The sequence below is a fragment of the Pseudophryne corroboree genome, chromosome 3 (genome assembly GCF_028390025.1).
Source record: "Pseudophryne corroboree isolate aPseCor3 chromosome 3, aPseCor3.hap2, whole genome shotgun sequence".
Lineage (NCBI taxonomy): Eukaryota > Metazoa > Chordata > Amphibia > Anura > Myobatrachidae > Pseudophryne > Pseudophryne corroboree.
Window position 1 is genome coordinate 221647014 of NC_086446.1, and position 15052 is coordinate 221662065.

Consider the following 15052-nt stretch of genomic DNA (forward strand, 5'->3'; position numbering starts at 1 on the left):
CCGGTGCCTTAGCGTGGAAAGACCGTGTAGTGCAGTGGTGCTAACTAGGAGCCACCGACTGACAGTCTGTCCAAGATACGTTTTAAATGCTGTATGCTCGGCACTCACACTGATGGGATGGTATATGCTGCGGTGCCCTCCTGGAGGCGAAGACCTCTATGCATAGATAGTAGAAGAAGGCGGCACTCAAGCAGATGTATATTGCAGTGTAAAAATGGTCAGTTTAATCCGACATGTTTCGGGGTAATCACCCCATCCTCAGGGTCATCATAGCCCAAACTGAACCAAACAACATACATAAATACACATGACAATTAACATCAAGTCTCTAATCCTACTCACCTGCTTCCCCACGCCGTTCTGAGCCGCCGGACACTCAGCCACGCTTCCGCGTCGCTCCTTGGTGACGTCATCGAGTCGCGCCTGGATCCGGTTGCTATGGAGACCACCAAGCCGGCTCTCGGTACACTCAGGATGCGAGTGCAGACTTCACGCTGCCAGTCCGTTACGGCATCAGACTGCGCTGGTGCAGGAAGATGTCTAAAGCAACAAAAACAAACTTTATTCAATCAAAAACATTAACACATACAGTGCCACTAAAACCAATAAAATCCTCACCCCCACCTGACCAGAGTCATATACCTTGCTAGTGACAATGATATAAACTAATGTGCAATAATATGCTGCACGATAATAATAATAATTGTCATGTGTATTTATGTTTGTTGTTTGGTTCAGTTTGGGCTATGATGACCCTGAGGACGGGGTGATTACCCAGAAACATGTCGGATTAAACTGACCATTTTTACACTGCAATATACATCTGATTGAGTGCCGCCTTCTTCTACTATCTATGCATAGAGGTCTTCGCCTCCAGGAGGGCACCGCAGCATATACCATCCCATCAGTGTGAGTGCCGAGCATACAGCATTTAAAACGTATCTTGGACAGACTGTCAGTCGGTGGCTCCTAGTTAGCACCACTGCACTACACGGTCTTTCCACGCTAAGGCACCGGCTGTTTATTACATCACCAAGGACTCATTCTAAGGGCGGCAGCTGCACTTACTGTCAGCCTTATGTATATGGTGTTTTGAGCACGCCCCATCTCCACCTTTGACTGGTAGTTTGATTACCTTGCCCCATTATATGAGGCTCTAGAGTCTTTCTGCTATGGAAGCGATGAATGCCAGTGAGGTAACCTTGGATATGATCCAGCGTGATGCCAGCGAACGCCTCAGTTTCTCTGATCTTGAAGCCAATGCCATACTTGTGGGACAACGACTAGATGACGATCCTATAGTTAATTCCAATGAGGAACTTTACAGAAAGTGGTTGAGAATGAAACAAAGGGAGGTAGATTTCCTCTACCATGGCATCTCTCTATCTGATTATTACCGGACTAACCTAATCCCTAGGGGATTTAGGATTCGGAATTCGCCAACTATAGGTCGATTCAATACCACTTTCTGTCGACGTTGGGTAGCAATTCTCAACAAATGCTCCATGGACCTATTGCTTCTGGTGGTGGAGGAGTCGACACGGGAGCTTAATTTGGTGCGGGAGCAAATTCAACAGTTTGAGGCAATACATAAACCCACGTTACGGCAGGATACCCAGAATGAATGGGCAACTAAGCTCACCACTCAGATTGAGCAATATCGCCAAGACCTGGTACGGTTTAAGAAAGAGAAACTGGCCACAGTGCAAAGAGACTATCAACAACGTGAGGTGTACCCCTGGTTAGGAGGCACAAGGACACCCAGGGACCATCAACAACCCAATTGGCGTTCTAAATCCCGGAGAAGACGAGAACCTCAGTCAGGGGCCAGTACCTCAGCAAGTGATTCTGAAGGAGTATCAGGGTCTCTATCACAATCAGATGGTAACTTCCCTTTAGGCCAAGGCCCATCGGGCATTCGCACTCGCTCCAACCGCACCCCCCATGCAAGACGAGGGAGAGGACGCGGAGGTCGCGGCAGAACCAAAGAATTGCCCGCACCAAAACCGCCCAGAGCCTGAGATAATTGGTGTATAATCTGTCTTCAGTTCCCCTTACGGATCAAGAGTATCGACTGTTGGCGAGGGGCCTTTCTTTCGTCCCCACAGTCCCGGCAGACCCCTTGGAGTGGAAAGTTGAGGTACACCGCTTGGGACGATCATTAAGACGGCAGGAACACTTTAACAGCTCTACGCTTGACAGTTCAACCACAGATGTTCCTGCACAGCTGCGGCGCATAGCCCCGCGGTCCCAGTTTGATCCCCCAAGCCTTAATCCATCCATACGGACTTTTCTACGCATGCTGGAGGCAGAAGATCACATCGCCAGGTCGGACTGTATACACCCTAACTTATCTAAAGTTGAATTAGCCACTTTAAAAGCATTGTCGGCTCGCACTGATATTATCATACGCAAGGCTGATAAGGGTGGGGCCATTGTGGTTTTGAATTTAACTGATTATGTCAGAGAATGCGAAAGGCAGTTAAATGATATTCAGGTTTATAAAAAAACTCACTAGGGACCCCACCAAAGAATATAAGATCGAGCTTGATAAGATGTTACAAGAGGCTAATACAGCAGGCACTATATCCAGTGAAGTGGTTCGAGCACTTACTATTGAACACCCTAGGGCCCCACTATTTTATACAGTCCCTAAGGTCCACAAGACACTGGTGGACCCTCCTGGCAGGCCCATTGTGTCTGCCAGGGGGTCACTGTACCATCCAGTGTCAGTGTACCTCGACGCTTTCTTGAATCCTTGCATTCAATCCCTTCCCTCTTACCTTAAGGACACCACTTCCTTGTTACAACAGCTTCAACTCTTAGGTAATATACCGGTGGGCACGTTACTGTGTAGTTCAGATGTCACCAGTTTGTACACGTGTATTCCTCATGTGGCAGGCATTGAAGCGGTCAGATGCTTGCTTGAGGGTAATGATTCCTACCAAGGGCCTGAGATCTTGATTTTTTTGAGGCTATTGGAAAAGGTGCTCACTCGCAATTATTTTGTTTTTAATGGTTGCTTTATGCTCCAATTGGCGGGGTGTGCGATGGGGTCCGCTGTGGCCCCGTCGTATGCCAACGCCTTCATGTATCAGTTAGAGAAGCACATGTTCTACCTTGATCCTGCAATCATGCCAAGGGTACTTTACTATAGAAGGTATATAGACGATTTACTAGTCCTGTGGACAGGAACTCGAAATGACCTGATAGCCTTGTGGGAGGATCACAATGCCACCCAACACCCAGTGCAGTTCACTTATTCTGTGGATAGTTTTTCCATCAATTATTTGGATGTTAAGATCACTGTTCTGGAGGGACAATTGTCCACTTCTATACATATCAAAAACACCGATAGGAATATGCTGCTTGACCACTCTAGTTTTCATCCGGCCCCACTGCGAAGGGGCTTACCCTTTTCCCAGTTTATGCGGGTTAGGCGCATAACGTCGGACCCTAAGGAAACTGAGGTGGCGTTGGATGCCATGCAGGCTAAATTTGCTGAACGGGGCTATCCACTAGGTGCGTTACATCAGGCCAGGGCCAAGGCCCTCAGTATCTCAAGAGCTGAGGCACTTGACCCTTTAACCCGTAGACACACCAATAGTGGCCCTAAACTCCCTTGGGTCAACAGATATAATGTAGCCAGTACCAGGAGGGTATGTCGGGCAAAAGCATTATGGCCCATTATTCAGACTGAGGGGGCATTATCATCTTTAGCTAATACATCCCTTCTCCCCAGCCATACTAGGGGACGTAATATTGGTGATCACATTGTTAAATTAGATGTCTCTAGCATGACAGCCACACAAGAAACCCATTTCTTACGTACCAAACTGGGGTGCTTTAGATGCCTGGGGTGTGCCACGTGTAACACTCTTATGACAGGGAATACTTTCAACCATCCTCATACGGGCAAGAAATTGCCCATCCGGCATCGATTAACTTGTACATCCACTCATGTAGTGTATTTACTGACTTGCCCATGTGGATTAGCCTATGTGGGCAAAACAGTTTGTCAGTTTCGTGAGCGCATGGCTCTACATAGAAGTGCCATAAAAAAGGCGCTTGAAAAGGGTAGTAGTGACCAACCTTTTGCACGACATTGTTTATTGTTGAAACATGGAGTTCCTAGCATAAGGGCTATATGAATTGACCATGTCCTCAAGAGTCTGAGAGGGGGGGACCGTGATAGAGTTCTTCTGCAGAAAGAATCCAGATGGATCTTTAAGTTGGGAACTCTATCACCTAGGGGTCTTAATGTAAACTTGGGGCTACATTGCTTTATGTAAACCTTCCATAGCTATTAACAGTATTAGTTAGCAAGCGATTAGGTTAGCACCATATTATTATGCATCCTATTATCGTGCAGCATATTATTGCACATTAGTTTATATCATTGTCACTAGCAAGGTATATGACTCTGGTCAGGTGGGGGTGGGGATTTTATTGGTTTTAGTGGCACTGTATGTGTTAATGTTTTTGATTGAATAAAGTTTGTTTTTGTTGCTTTAGACATCTTCCTGCACCAGCGCAGTCTGATGCCGTAACGGACTGGCGGCGTGAAGTCTGCACTCGCATCCTGAGTGTACCGAGAGCCGGCTTGGTGGTCTCCATAGCAACCGGATCCAGGCGCAACTCGATGACGTCACCAAGGAGCGACGCGGAAGCGTGGCTGAGTGTCCGGCGGCTCAGAACGGCGTGGGGAAGCAGGTGAGTAGGATTAGAGACTTGATGTTAATTGTCATGTGTATTTATGTATGTTGTTTGGTTCAGTTTGGGCTATGATGACCCTGAGGACGGGGTGATTACCCCGAAACATGTCGGATTAAACTGACCATTTTTACACTGCAATATACGTCTGCTTGAGTGCCGCCTTCTTCTACTATCTATCTATATATATATATATATATATATATAAAATAGATGCAGATATGACCGGCACTCCAACAACAAAAAAGGTACATGGGTGCCTTCCCGAGGCACTACAAGACCCAGCAAACAACAGCAGATGATGGGCGGCACTCCAAGGATTTAGAAAAAGACAGACAGCTCACCAAGCTTTGTAGATCATTATTGGTGCTCTTTATTGGCACCTTTCGTCAGGATGCCGCCCATCATCATCTGTGTGTATATATATATATATTAGTGATGTGCACCGGAAATGTTTCGCGTTTTGTGTTTTGGTTTTGGGTTCGGTTCCGCGGCCGTGTTTTGGATTCGGACGCGTTTTGGCAAAACCTCACCGAAAATTTTTTGTCGGATTCGGGTGTGTTTTGGATTCGGGTGTTTTTTTCAAAAAACCCTAAAAACAGCTTAAATCATAGAATTTGGGGGTCATTTTATTTTATTAGTATTATTAACCTCAATAACCATAATTTCCACTCATTTCCAGTCTATTCTGAACACCTCACATCTCACAATATTATTTTTAGTCCTAAAATTTGCACCGAGGTCGCTGGATGGCTAAGCTAAGCGACACAAGTGGCCGACACAAACACCTTGCCCATCTAGGAGTGGCACTGCAGTGTCAATCAAGACAGGATGGCCCTTCCAAAAAATTGTCCCCAAACAGCACATGATGCAAAGAAAAAAAGAGGCACACCAAGGTGGCTGTGTGACTAAGCTAAGCGACACAAGTGGCCGACACAAACACCTGGCCCATCTAGGAGTGGCACTGCAGTGTCAATCAAGACAGGATGGCCCTTCCAAAAAATTGTCCCCAAACAGCACATGATGCAAAGAAAAAAAGAGGCGCACCAAGGTGGCTGTGTGACTAAGCTAAGCGACACAAGTGGCCGACACAAACACCTGGCCCATCTAGGAGTGGCACTGCAGTGTCAATCAAGACAGGATGGCCCTTCCAAAAAATTGTCCCCAAACAGCACATGATGCAAAGAAAAAAAGAGGCGCACCAAGGTGGCTGTGTGACTAAGCTAAGCGACACAAGTGGCCGACACAAACACCTGGCCCATCTAGGAGTGGCACTGCAGTGTCAATCAAGACAGGATGGCCCTTCCAAAAAATTGTCCCCAAACAGCACATGATGCAAAGAAAAAAAGAGGCGCACCAAGGTGGCTGTGTGACTAAGCTAAGCGACACAAGTGGCCGACACAAACACCTGGCCCATCTAGGAGTGGCACTGCAGTGTCAGGCAGGATGGCCCTTCCAAAAAATTATCCCCAAACAGCACATGATGCAAAGAAAAATGAAAGAAAAAAGAGGTGCAAGATGGAATTGTCCTTGGGCCCTCCCACCCACCCTTATGTTGTATAAACAGGACATGCACACTTTAACGAACCCATCATTTCAGTGACAGGGTCTGCCACACGACTGTGACTGAAATGACTGGTTGGTATGGGCCCCCACCAAAAAAGAAGCAATCAATCTCTCCTTGCACAAACTGGCTCTACAGAGGCAAGATGTCCACCTCATCATCATCCTCCGATTCCTCACCCCTTTCACTGTGTACATCCCCCTCCTCACAGATTATTAATTCGTCCCCACTGGAATCCACCATCTCAGGTCCCCGTGTACTTTCTGGAGGCAATGCTGCTGGTGAATGTCTCCACGGAGGAATTGATTATAATTCATTTTAATGAACATCCTCTTCTCCACATTTTCTGGAAGTAACCTCGTACGCCGATTGCTGACAAGGTGAGCGGCTGCACTAAACACTCTTTCGGAGTACACACTGGAGGGAGGGCAACTTAGGTAGAATAAAGCCAGTTTCTGCAAGGGCCTCCAAATTGCCTCTTTTTCCTGCCAGTATATGTACGGACTGTCTGACGTGCCTACTTGGATGCGGTCACTCATATAATCCTCCACCATTCTTTCAATGGTGAGAGAATTATATGCAGTGACAGTAGACGACATGTCAGTAATCGTTGCCAGGTCCTTCAGTCCGGACCAGATGTCAGCACTCGCTCCAGACTGCCCTGCATCACCGCCAGCGGGTGGGCTCGGAATTCTTAGCCTTTTCCTCACACCCCCAGTTGCGGGAGAATGTGGAGGAGATGGTGACGGGTCACGTTCCGCTTGACTTGACAATTTTCTCAGCAGCAGGTCTTTGAACCTCTGCAGACTTGTGTCTGCCGGAAAGAGAGATACAACGTAGGTTTAAAATCTAGGATCGAGCACGGTGGCCAAAATGTAGTGCTCTGATTTCAACAGATTGACCACCCTGGTTAAGCTAATTAAGGGCTCCATCCACAAGTCCCAAATGCCTAGCGGAATTGCTCTGTTTTAGCTCCTCCTTCAATGTCTCCAGCTTCTTCTGCAAAAGCCTGATGAGGGGAATGACCTGACTCAGGCTGGCAGTGTCTGAACTGACTTCACGTGTGGCAAGTTCAAAGGGTTGCAGAACCTTGCACAACGTTGAAATCATTCTCCACTGCGCTTGAGTCAGGTGCATTCCACCTTCTTTGCCTATATCGTGGCCAGATGTATAGGCTTGAATGGCCTTTTGCTGCTCCTCCATCCTCTGAAGCATATATAGGGTTGAATTCCACCTCTTTACCACCTCTTGCTTCAGATGATGGCAGGGCAGGTTCAGGAATGTTTGGTGGTGCTCCAGTCTTCTGTACGCGGTGCCTGAATGCCGAAAGTGGCCCGCAATTCTTCGGGCCACCGACAGCATCTCTTGCACGCCCCTGTCGTTTTTTAAATAATTCTGCACCACCAAATTCAAGGTATGTGCAAAACATGGGACGTGCTGGAATTTGCCCAGATGTAATGCACGCACAATATTGCTGGCGTTGTCCGATGTCACAAATCCCCAGGAGACTCCAATTGGGGTAAGCCATTCTGCGATGATCTTCCTCAGTTGCCGTAAGAGGTTTTCAGCTGTGTGCCTATTCTGGAAAGCGGTGATACAAAGCGTAGCCTGCCTAGGAACGAGTTGGCGTTTGCGAGATGCTGCTATTGAAGCTGCCGCTGCTGTTCTTGCTGCGGGAGGCAATACATCTACCCAGTGGGCTGTCACAGTCATATAGTCCTGAGTCTGCCCTGCTCCACTTGTCCACATGTCCGTGGTTAAGTGGACATTGGGTACAACTGCATTTTTTAGGACACTGGTGAGTCTTTTTCTGAGGTCTGTGTACATTTTCGGTATCGCCTGCCTAGAGAAATGGAACCTAGATGGTATTTGGTACCGGGGACACAGTACCTCAATCAAGTCTCTAGTTGGCTCTGAATTAACGATGGATACCGGAACCACGTTTCTCACCGCCCAGGCTGCCAAGGCCTCAGTTATCCGCTTTGCAGCAGGATGACTGCTGTGATATTTCATCTTCCTCGCAAAGGACTGTTGGACAGTCAATTACTTACTGGAAGTAGTACAAGTGGTCTTCCGATTTCCCCTCTGGGATGACGATCGACTCCCAGCAGCAACAACAGCAGCGCCAGCAGCAGTAGGCGTTACACTCAAGGATGCATCGGAGGAATCCCAGACAGGAGAGGACTCGTCAGACTTGACAGTGACATGGCCTGCAGGACTATTGGCATTCCTGGGTAAGGAGGAAATTGACACTGAGAGAGTTGGTGGTGTGGTTTGCAGGAGCTTGGTTACAAGAGGAAGGGATTTAGTGGTCAGTGGACTGCTTCCGCTGTCACCCAAAGTTTTTGAACTTGTCACTGACTTATGATGAATGCGCTGCAGGTGACGTATAAGGGAGGATGTTCCGAGGTGGTTAACATCCTTACCCCTACTTATTACAGCTTGACAAAGGCAACACACGGCTTGACACCTGTTGTCCGCATTTGTGTGGAAATAATTCCACACCGAAGAGGTGATTTTTTTTGTATTTTCACCAGGCATGTCAAGGGCCATATTCCTCCCACGGACAACAGGTGTCTCCCCGGGTGCCTGACTTAAACAAACCACCTCACCATCAGAATCCTCCTTGTCAATTTCCTCTCCAGCGCCAGCAACACCCATATCCTCATCCTGGTGTACTTCAACAGTGACATCTTCAATTTGACTATCAGGAACTGGACTGCGGGTGCTCCTTCCAGCACTTGCAGGGGGCATGCAAATGGTAGAAGGTGCAAGCTCTTCCCGTCCAGTGTTGGGAAGGTCAGGCATCGCAACCGACACAATTGGACTCTCCTTGGGGATTTGTGATTTTGAAGAACACACAGTTCTTTGCTGTGCTTTTGCCAGCTTAAGTCTTTTCTTTTTTCTAGCGAGAGGATGAGTGCTTCCATCCTCATTTGAAGCTGAACCACTAGCCATGAACATAGGCCAGGGCCTCAGCCGTTCCTTACCACTCCGTGTCGTAAATGGCATATTGGCAAGTTTACGCTTCTCCTCAGACACTTTTAATTTTGATTTTTGGGTCATTTTACTGAACTTTTGTGTTTTGGATTTTACATGCTCTCTACTATGACATTGGGCATCAGCCTTGGCAGACGACGTTGATGGCATTTCATCGTCTCGGCCATGACTAGTGGCAGCAGCTTCAGCACGAGGTGGAAATGGATCTTGATCTTTCCCTTTAACTTCCACATTTTTGTTCTCCATTTTTTAATGTGTGGAATTATATGCCAGTATCAATAGCAATGGCCTACTACTATATTTACTGCGCAAAACTAAAATGCACCACAGGTATAGAATGTAGATGGATAGTATACTTAATGGATGACGAGTGATGACACAGAGGTAGGTACACAGCAGTGGCCTACCGTACTGCTATATATAGTATACTGGTGGACACTGTCAGCAAACTGCTAAACTAGTCTAAAATGCACCACAGGTATACAATGCAGATGGATAGTATACTTAATGGATGACGAGTGACGACACAGAGGTAGGTACACAGCAGTGGCCTACCGTACAGCTATATATAGTATACTGGTGGACACTGTCAGCAAACTGCAAAACTGTCTAAAATGCACCACAGGTATAGAATGTAGATGGATAGTATACTTAATGGATGACGAGTGACGACACAGAGGTAGGTACACAGCAGTGGCCTACCATACTGCTATATATAGTATACTGGTGGACTCTGTCAGCAAACTGCAAAACTGTCTAAAATGCACCACAGGTATAGAATGTAGATGGATAGTATACTTAATGGATGACGAGTGACGACACAGAGGTAGGTACACAGCAGTGGCCTACCGTACTGCTATATATAGTATACTGGTGGACACTGTCAGCAAACTGCAAAACTGTCTAAAATGCACCACAGGTATAGAATGTAGATGGATAGTATACTTAATGGATGACGAGTGACGACACAGAGGTAGGTACACAGCAGTGGCCTACCGTACTGCTATATATAGTATACTGGTGGACACTGTCAGCAAACTGCAAAACTGTCTAAAATGCACCACAGGTATAGAATGTAGATGGATAGTATACTTAATGGATGACGAGTGACGACACAGAGGTAGGTACACAGCAGTGGCCTACCGTACTGCTATATATAGTATACTGGTGGACACTGTCAGCAAACTGCAAAACTGTCTAAAATGCACCACAGGTATAGAATGTAGATGGATAGTATACTTAATGGATGACGAGTGATGACACAGAGGTAGGTACACAGCAGTGGCCTACCGTACTGCTATATATAGTATACTGGTGGACACTGTCAGCAAACTGCAAAACTGTCTAAAAATAAATGCACCACAGGTATAGAATGTAGATGGATAGTATACTTAATTGATGACGAGTGACGACACAGAGGTAGGTACAGCAGTGCACTCTGCACTGTACTACTCCTGTATAATATTAATTATACTGGTGGTCCCCAGTCCCCACAATAAAGCAGCACACTGTGAGCACAGATATGGAGTGTTTTTCAGGCAGACAACGTATACTGGTGGTCACTGTCAGCAAAACTCTGCACTGTACTCCTGCTATAGCTGCTCCCCAGTCCCCACAATTAAGCAGTGTGAGCACTCAGCACAGATATATCATGCAGCACACTGAGCACAGATATGGTATGGAGCGTTTTTTTCAGGCAGAGAACGGATAAAAACTGGTGGTCACTTATCAGCAAAACTCTGCACTGTACTCCTCCTAACAGCTGCTCCCCAATCCTCCCCACAAATAAGAAATAAAGTAAACCAATCAACTTCTACAATAAACGGAGAGGACGCCAGCCACGTCCTCTCCCTATCATCTCCAATGCACGAGTGAAAATGGCGGCGACGCGCGGCTGCTTATACAGAATCCGAATCTCGCGAGAATCCGACAGCGGGATGATGACGTTCGGGCGCGCTCGGGTTAGCCGAGCAAGGCGGGCAGGTTCGAACCTGCCTTGGACCCGTGTGAAAAAGGTGAAGTTTGGGGGGGTTCGGTTTCGGAGAAACCGAACCCGCTCATCACTAATATATATATATAACACCGTTTTGGGTCTGGCACTCCTCGTTCCCACAGGGTATCAGCTCCGGTGCCCTCCTTAAGCAGCAATAGCTCAATGTACAGTCTATGGAAGGTAGCACTCGGAGACTTTCACAAATTCAGAAATGTGCTTTAATGTGCGTCAACGTTTTGGGAGTCGCACTCCCTTCCTCAGGACACAGCAAACAAGTGAAAATACAGTGCAAATACAACATTTAAATAGCTTACCTTCCCCTAGCCCGCCAACCTCCGTCGTAGCCAGCGGCGTCCCGTTCCACGGAGCCCGCACTTCCGGATTCGGCTGTTCCCGCCCCTCCGGGGTGACGTCATTCCGTAGCCGGGCGACGCGGCCGCAGGGAGGGTGCACACAGGAAGTGAACACATGTTGCTATGGGGATGTAGCGCTATGGAAACAAAACACAACAAATTGGTGTACATGTTACGACCACAGACGTGGAAAAAAGTGAGACAAATGATCAATTGCTAAAACCCATAGTGCACCGGACACACATTGCCTCCACAATGTGTGTAATATGCAATAAGATAAACCTATTCTGTGCAATAAAAAAGACAATTAAAAAACACATGTTAAAAACATTGCGTCACACATTGCTGTCTTCTGTGTTAAACATCTATAAACGACCCCCTTCTGGGCACTCACCTTTTGGACAGGTGCAAAAGCTATCTAGCCCACGTCGCTGGTCCCTACCCTGGCTTAGTATCTAGCTCTCAAGGATGCAGAAGACCCTGGACAGTGTGACCGGAGGCTCTACGTGAAATATACGCAATAAATGAACTCCCTTAAGGACACTGTTTTAATGGCCCTGGGACAATGGTGGTGTTCAGACTAGGGAAGTTGTTCCGTTAACTCAATCCTGATTAACCTACGGCACACCTAACTGCTAACTCATAAAAAGCTGCATAAACTCAAGTATTCATTTAAGCCCCGGGGGTGGATCGTGTCTAACTTGTGGATCCATCTCGCCTCTAGTTGCAGCAGTTTTTTTGCTCTATTGCCCCCTCGCAGTGAATTGGGAACTTGGTCCACTATTTTGTAGCGGACGGAGGCATGACTGTGGCGCATTTGTGCAAAATGTCGCGCCACCGGTTGCTCACTATTGCCAGATACCAATGCCGACCTGATCGCGGACCTATGTTGGGCCATCCTTTCTTTAAACAAACACTGAGTCTTGCCCACGCAATACAAACTGCAAGGGCAGATCAGTACGTATATCACAAAGGTTGAGCTACATGTTAGTGGTTTTAGGATCCTCATCTTTTTCCCAGTATGGGGATGTAAGATTGAGTCCCCTATCATCATGTAGCTACACGTAGTGCAGCCCAAGCACTTATAGCAACCTGCTCTACGTGTCAAAAAGTGTGCCGTAGGCTGTACCATTTTATACCCCGTGACATCATTTTTAACCACCAGATCTTTAATGTTTGCGCTACGGGTGTAGCATGGCATAATTCTACTGTTTTTTAAACTTTGTAAATTAGGATCAGTGGTTATCATGGGCCACATCTGTTTGACTTTTTTATTGGCCTTCTTCTGGTAGTATTAAATTGGTTTACCCAGGCAATCTTAGGGGATGAAGCCACAGGCTCCTTGATCTGTAGCAGCTCTTGTCTATTCTTGGATTTTGCCCTGGCGCATGCCTGTTTCAATAACCCTGGTGGATAACCCCTTTGTAAAAATTTCTTAGTCATGGCTTCTAGTTGGACCTCCAGGTCCTCAGGGGCACTGGTAATTCTACACACCCTGAGGAACTGGGAATATGGTAGACCATGTATTAAGGCTGAGAGGTGGAAGCTGACATATCTTCAGAGTGTGTTATGGTCCGTGGGTTTAGAGTAAACTGTTGTGAGTAACTCTCCTCCTCGCACCAAAATCTTGATGTCTAAAAAGCACATTTCAGACATATGCGTGGACAGGGTGAATTTAACTGGACTAGGAGACTTATTGTGTCCCTCTACTATCTTGACCAAGGATCCCTCGTCCCCGGTCCAAAATAGCAAAATATGATCTATATACCACGTATATAGTTTGATCGATTTAGCAATCTCTATATCCTCAAAGAACACTTGTCTCTCCACCTCCCACATGTACGCATTGGCTAGCGAAGGGGCCACCACTGACCCCATCGCACAGCCAGTCTTTTGTAAAAAGTACCTGCCATTAAACAAAAAATAGTTATGGCTTAAGGTATATTCCAACATGCTAATAAATAGATTCAAGTCGGGGCCCTCATACAAAGAATTGTTGGTAATGAGATGTCTCACAGCTGCTAGCCCCGCTCTATGTGGTATGCAGGTATATAAGCTAGCCACATCGAGCATTGCCAGAACCGTGCCTGTCTGCATTTTCCCACTATTGTGCAAACTGTCTCAACAGTGAGCTGGAATCTTTCAGATGTGAGAAAGTGGCCTGAATGCATGGTTGCAGGAAAAAATCCAAGTATATGGCAATAGGCTCACACAATGAACCTCTGGCTGAGATGATCGGCCGTTCAGGCGGATGCTGTGCATCCTTGTGGATCTTGGGAATTGAATAAAAGACAGGCACCACCGGATATGGGCCCACCAATTTGTGGTTAATTTCATTAGTGATAAACCCCTCTAATCTAGCCCGTCCTATTATGTGGTCAAGTTCCACCTTGAATTTAGCGGTTGCCATCTAACAAACCATACGTGTAGCTGTCAGATAGCAACCGATCGCACTCGGCTATATAGTCACCGGTATCCAATAAATGATAAATAAAATAATATATAAATTAAATAAATTTAATTTAATAGAACTTTGAAACTCAAAGAACACTTCAGTAAAGACTCTGAACAGGCCCAGAAGGGGGCGTCTTTTCCTCAAATAAAACGATTGACCTCTGGCTCGAATTTTGATCCGGTTTCGCAAAATGCGGCCATTAGAACAATCACACGGATGCTGGGATACCAGCAGGACGACACCCCCCCCCCCCTCATGTATACAGGAACATGTCCAAAGAGGAACACTGTGCCCTCAAGGATTTGAGTGCCAGGCAGGACATCATTATCAGGGGCGCTGATAAAGGGGGTGCCATCGTGATATTGGATACCGGTGACTATATAGCCGAGTGCGATCGGTTGCTATCTGACAGCCACACGTATGGTTTGTTAGATGGCAACCCGACCGCTAAATTCAAGGTGGAACTTGACCACATACTAGCACGGGCTAGATTAGAGGGGTTAATCACTAATGAAATTTACCACAAATTGGTGTGCCCATATCCGGTGGTGCCTGTCTTTTATTCAATTCCCAAGATCCACAAGGATGCGCAGCATCCGCCTGGACGGCCAATCATCTCAGCCAGAGGTTCATTGTGTGAGCCTATTGCCATATACTTGGATTTTTTCCTGCAACCATGCATTCAGGCCACTTTCTCACATCTGAAAGATTCCAGCTCGCTGTTGAGACAGTTTGCACAATTAGGGCCAATACAGACAGGCACGGTTCTGGCAACGCTCGATGTGGCTAGCTTATATACCTGCATACCACATAGAGCGGGGCTAGCAGCCGTGAGACAACTCATTACCAACAATTCTTTGTATGAGGGCCCCGACATGGATCTATTTATTAGCTTGTTGGAATATACCTTAAGCCATAACTATTTTTTGTTTAATGGCAGGTACTTTTTACAAAAGACCGGCTGTGCGATGGGG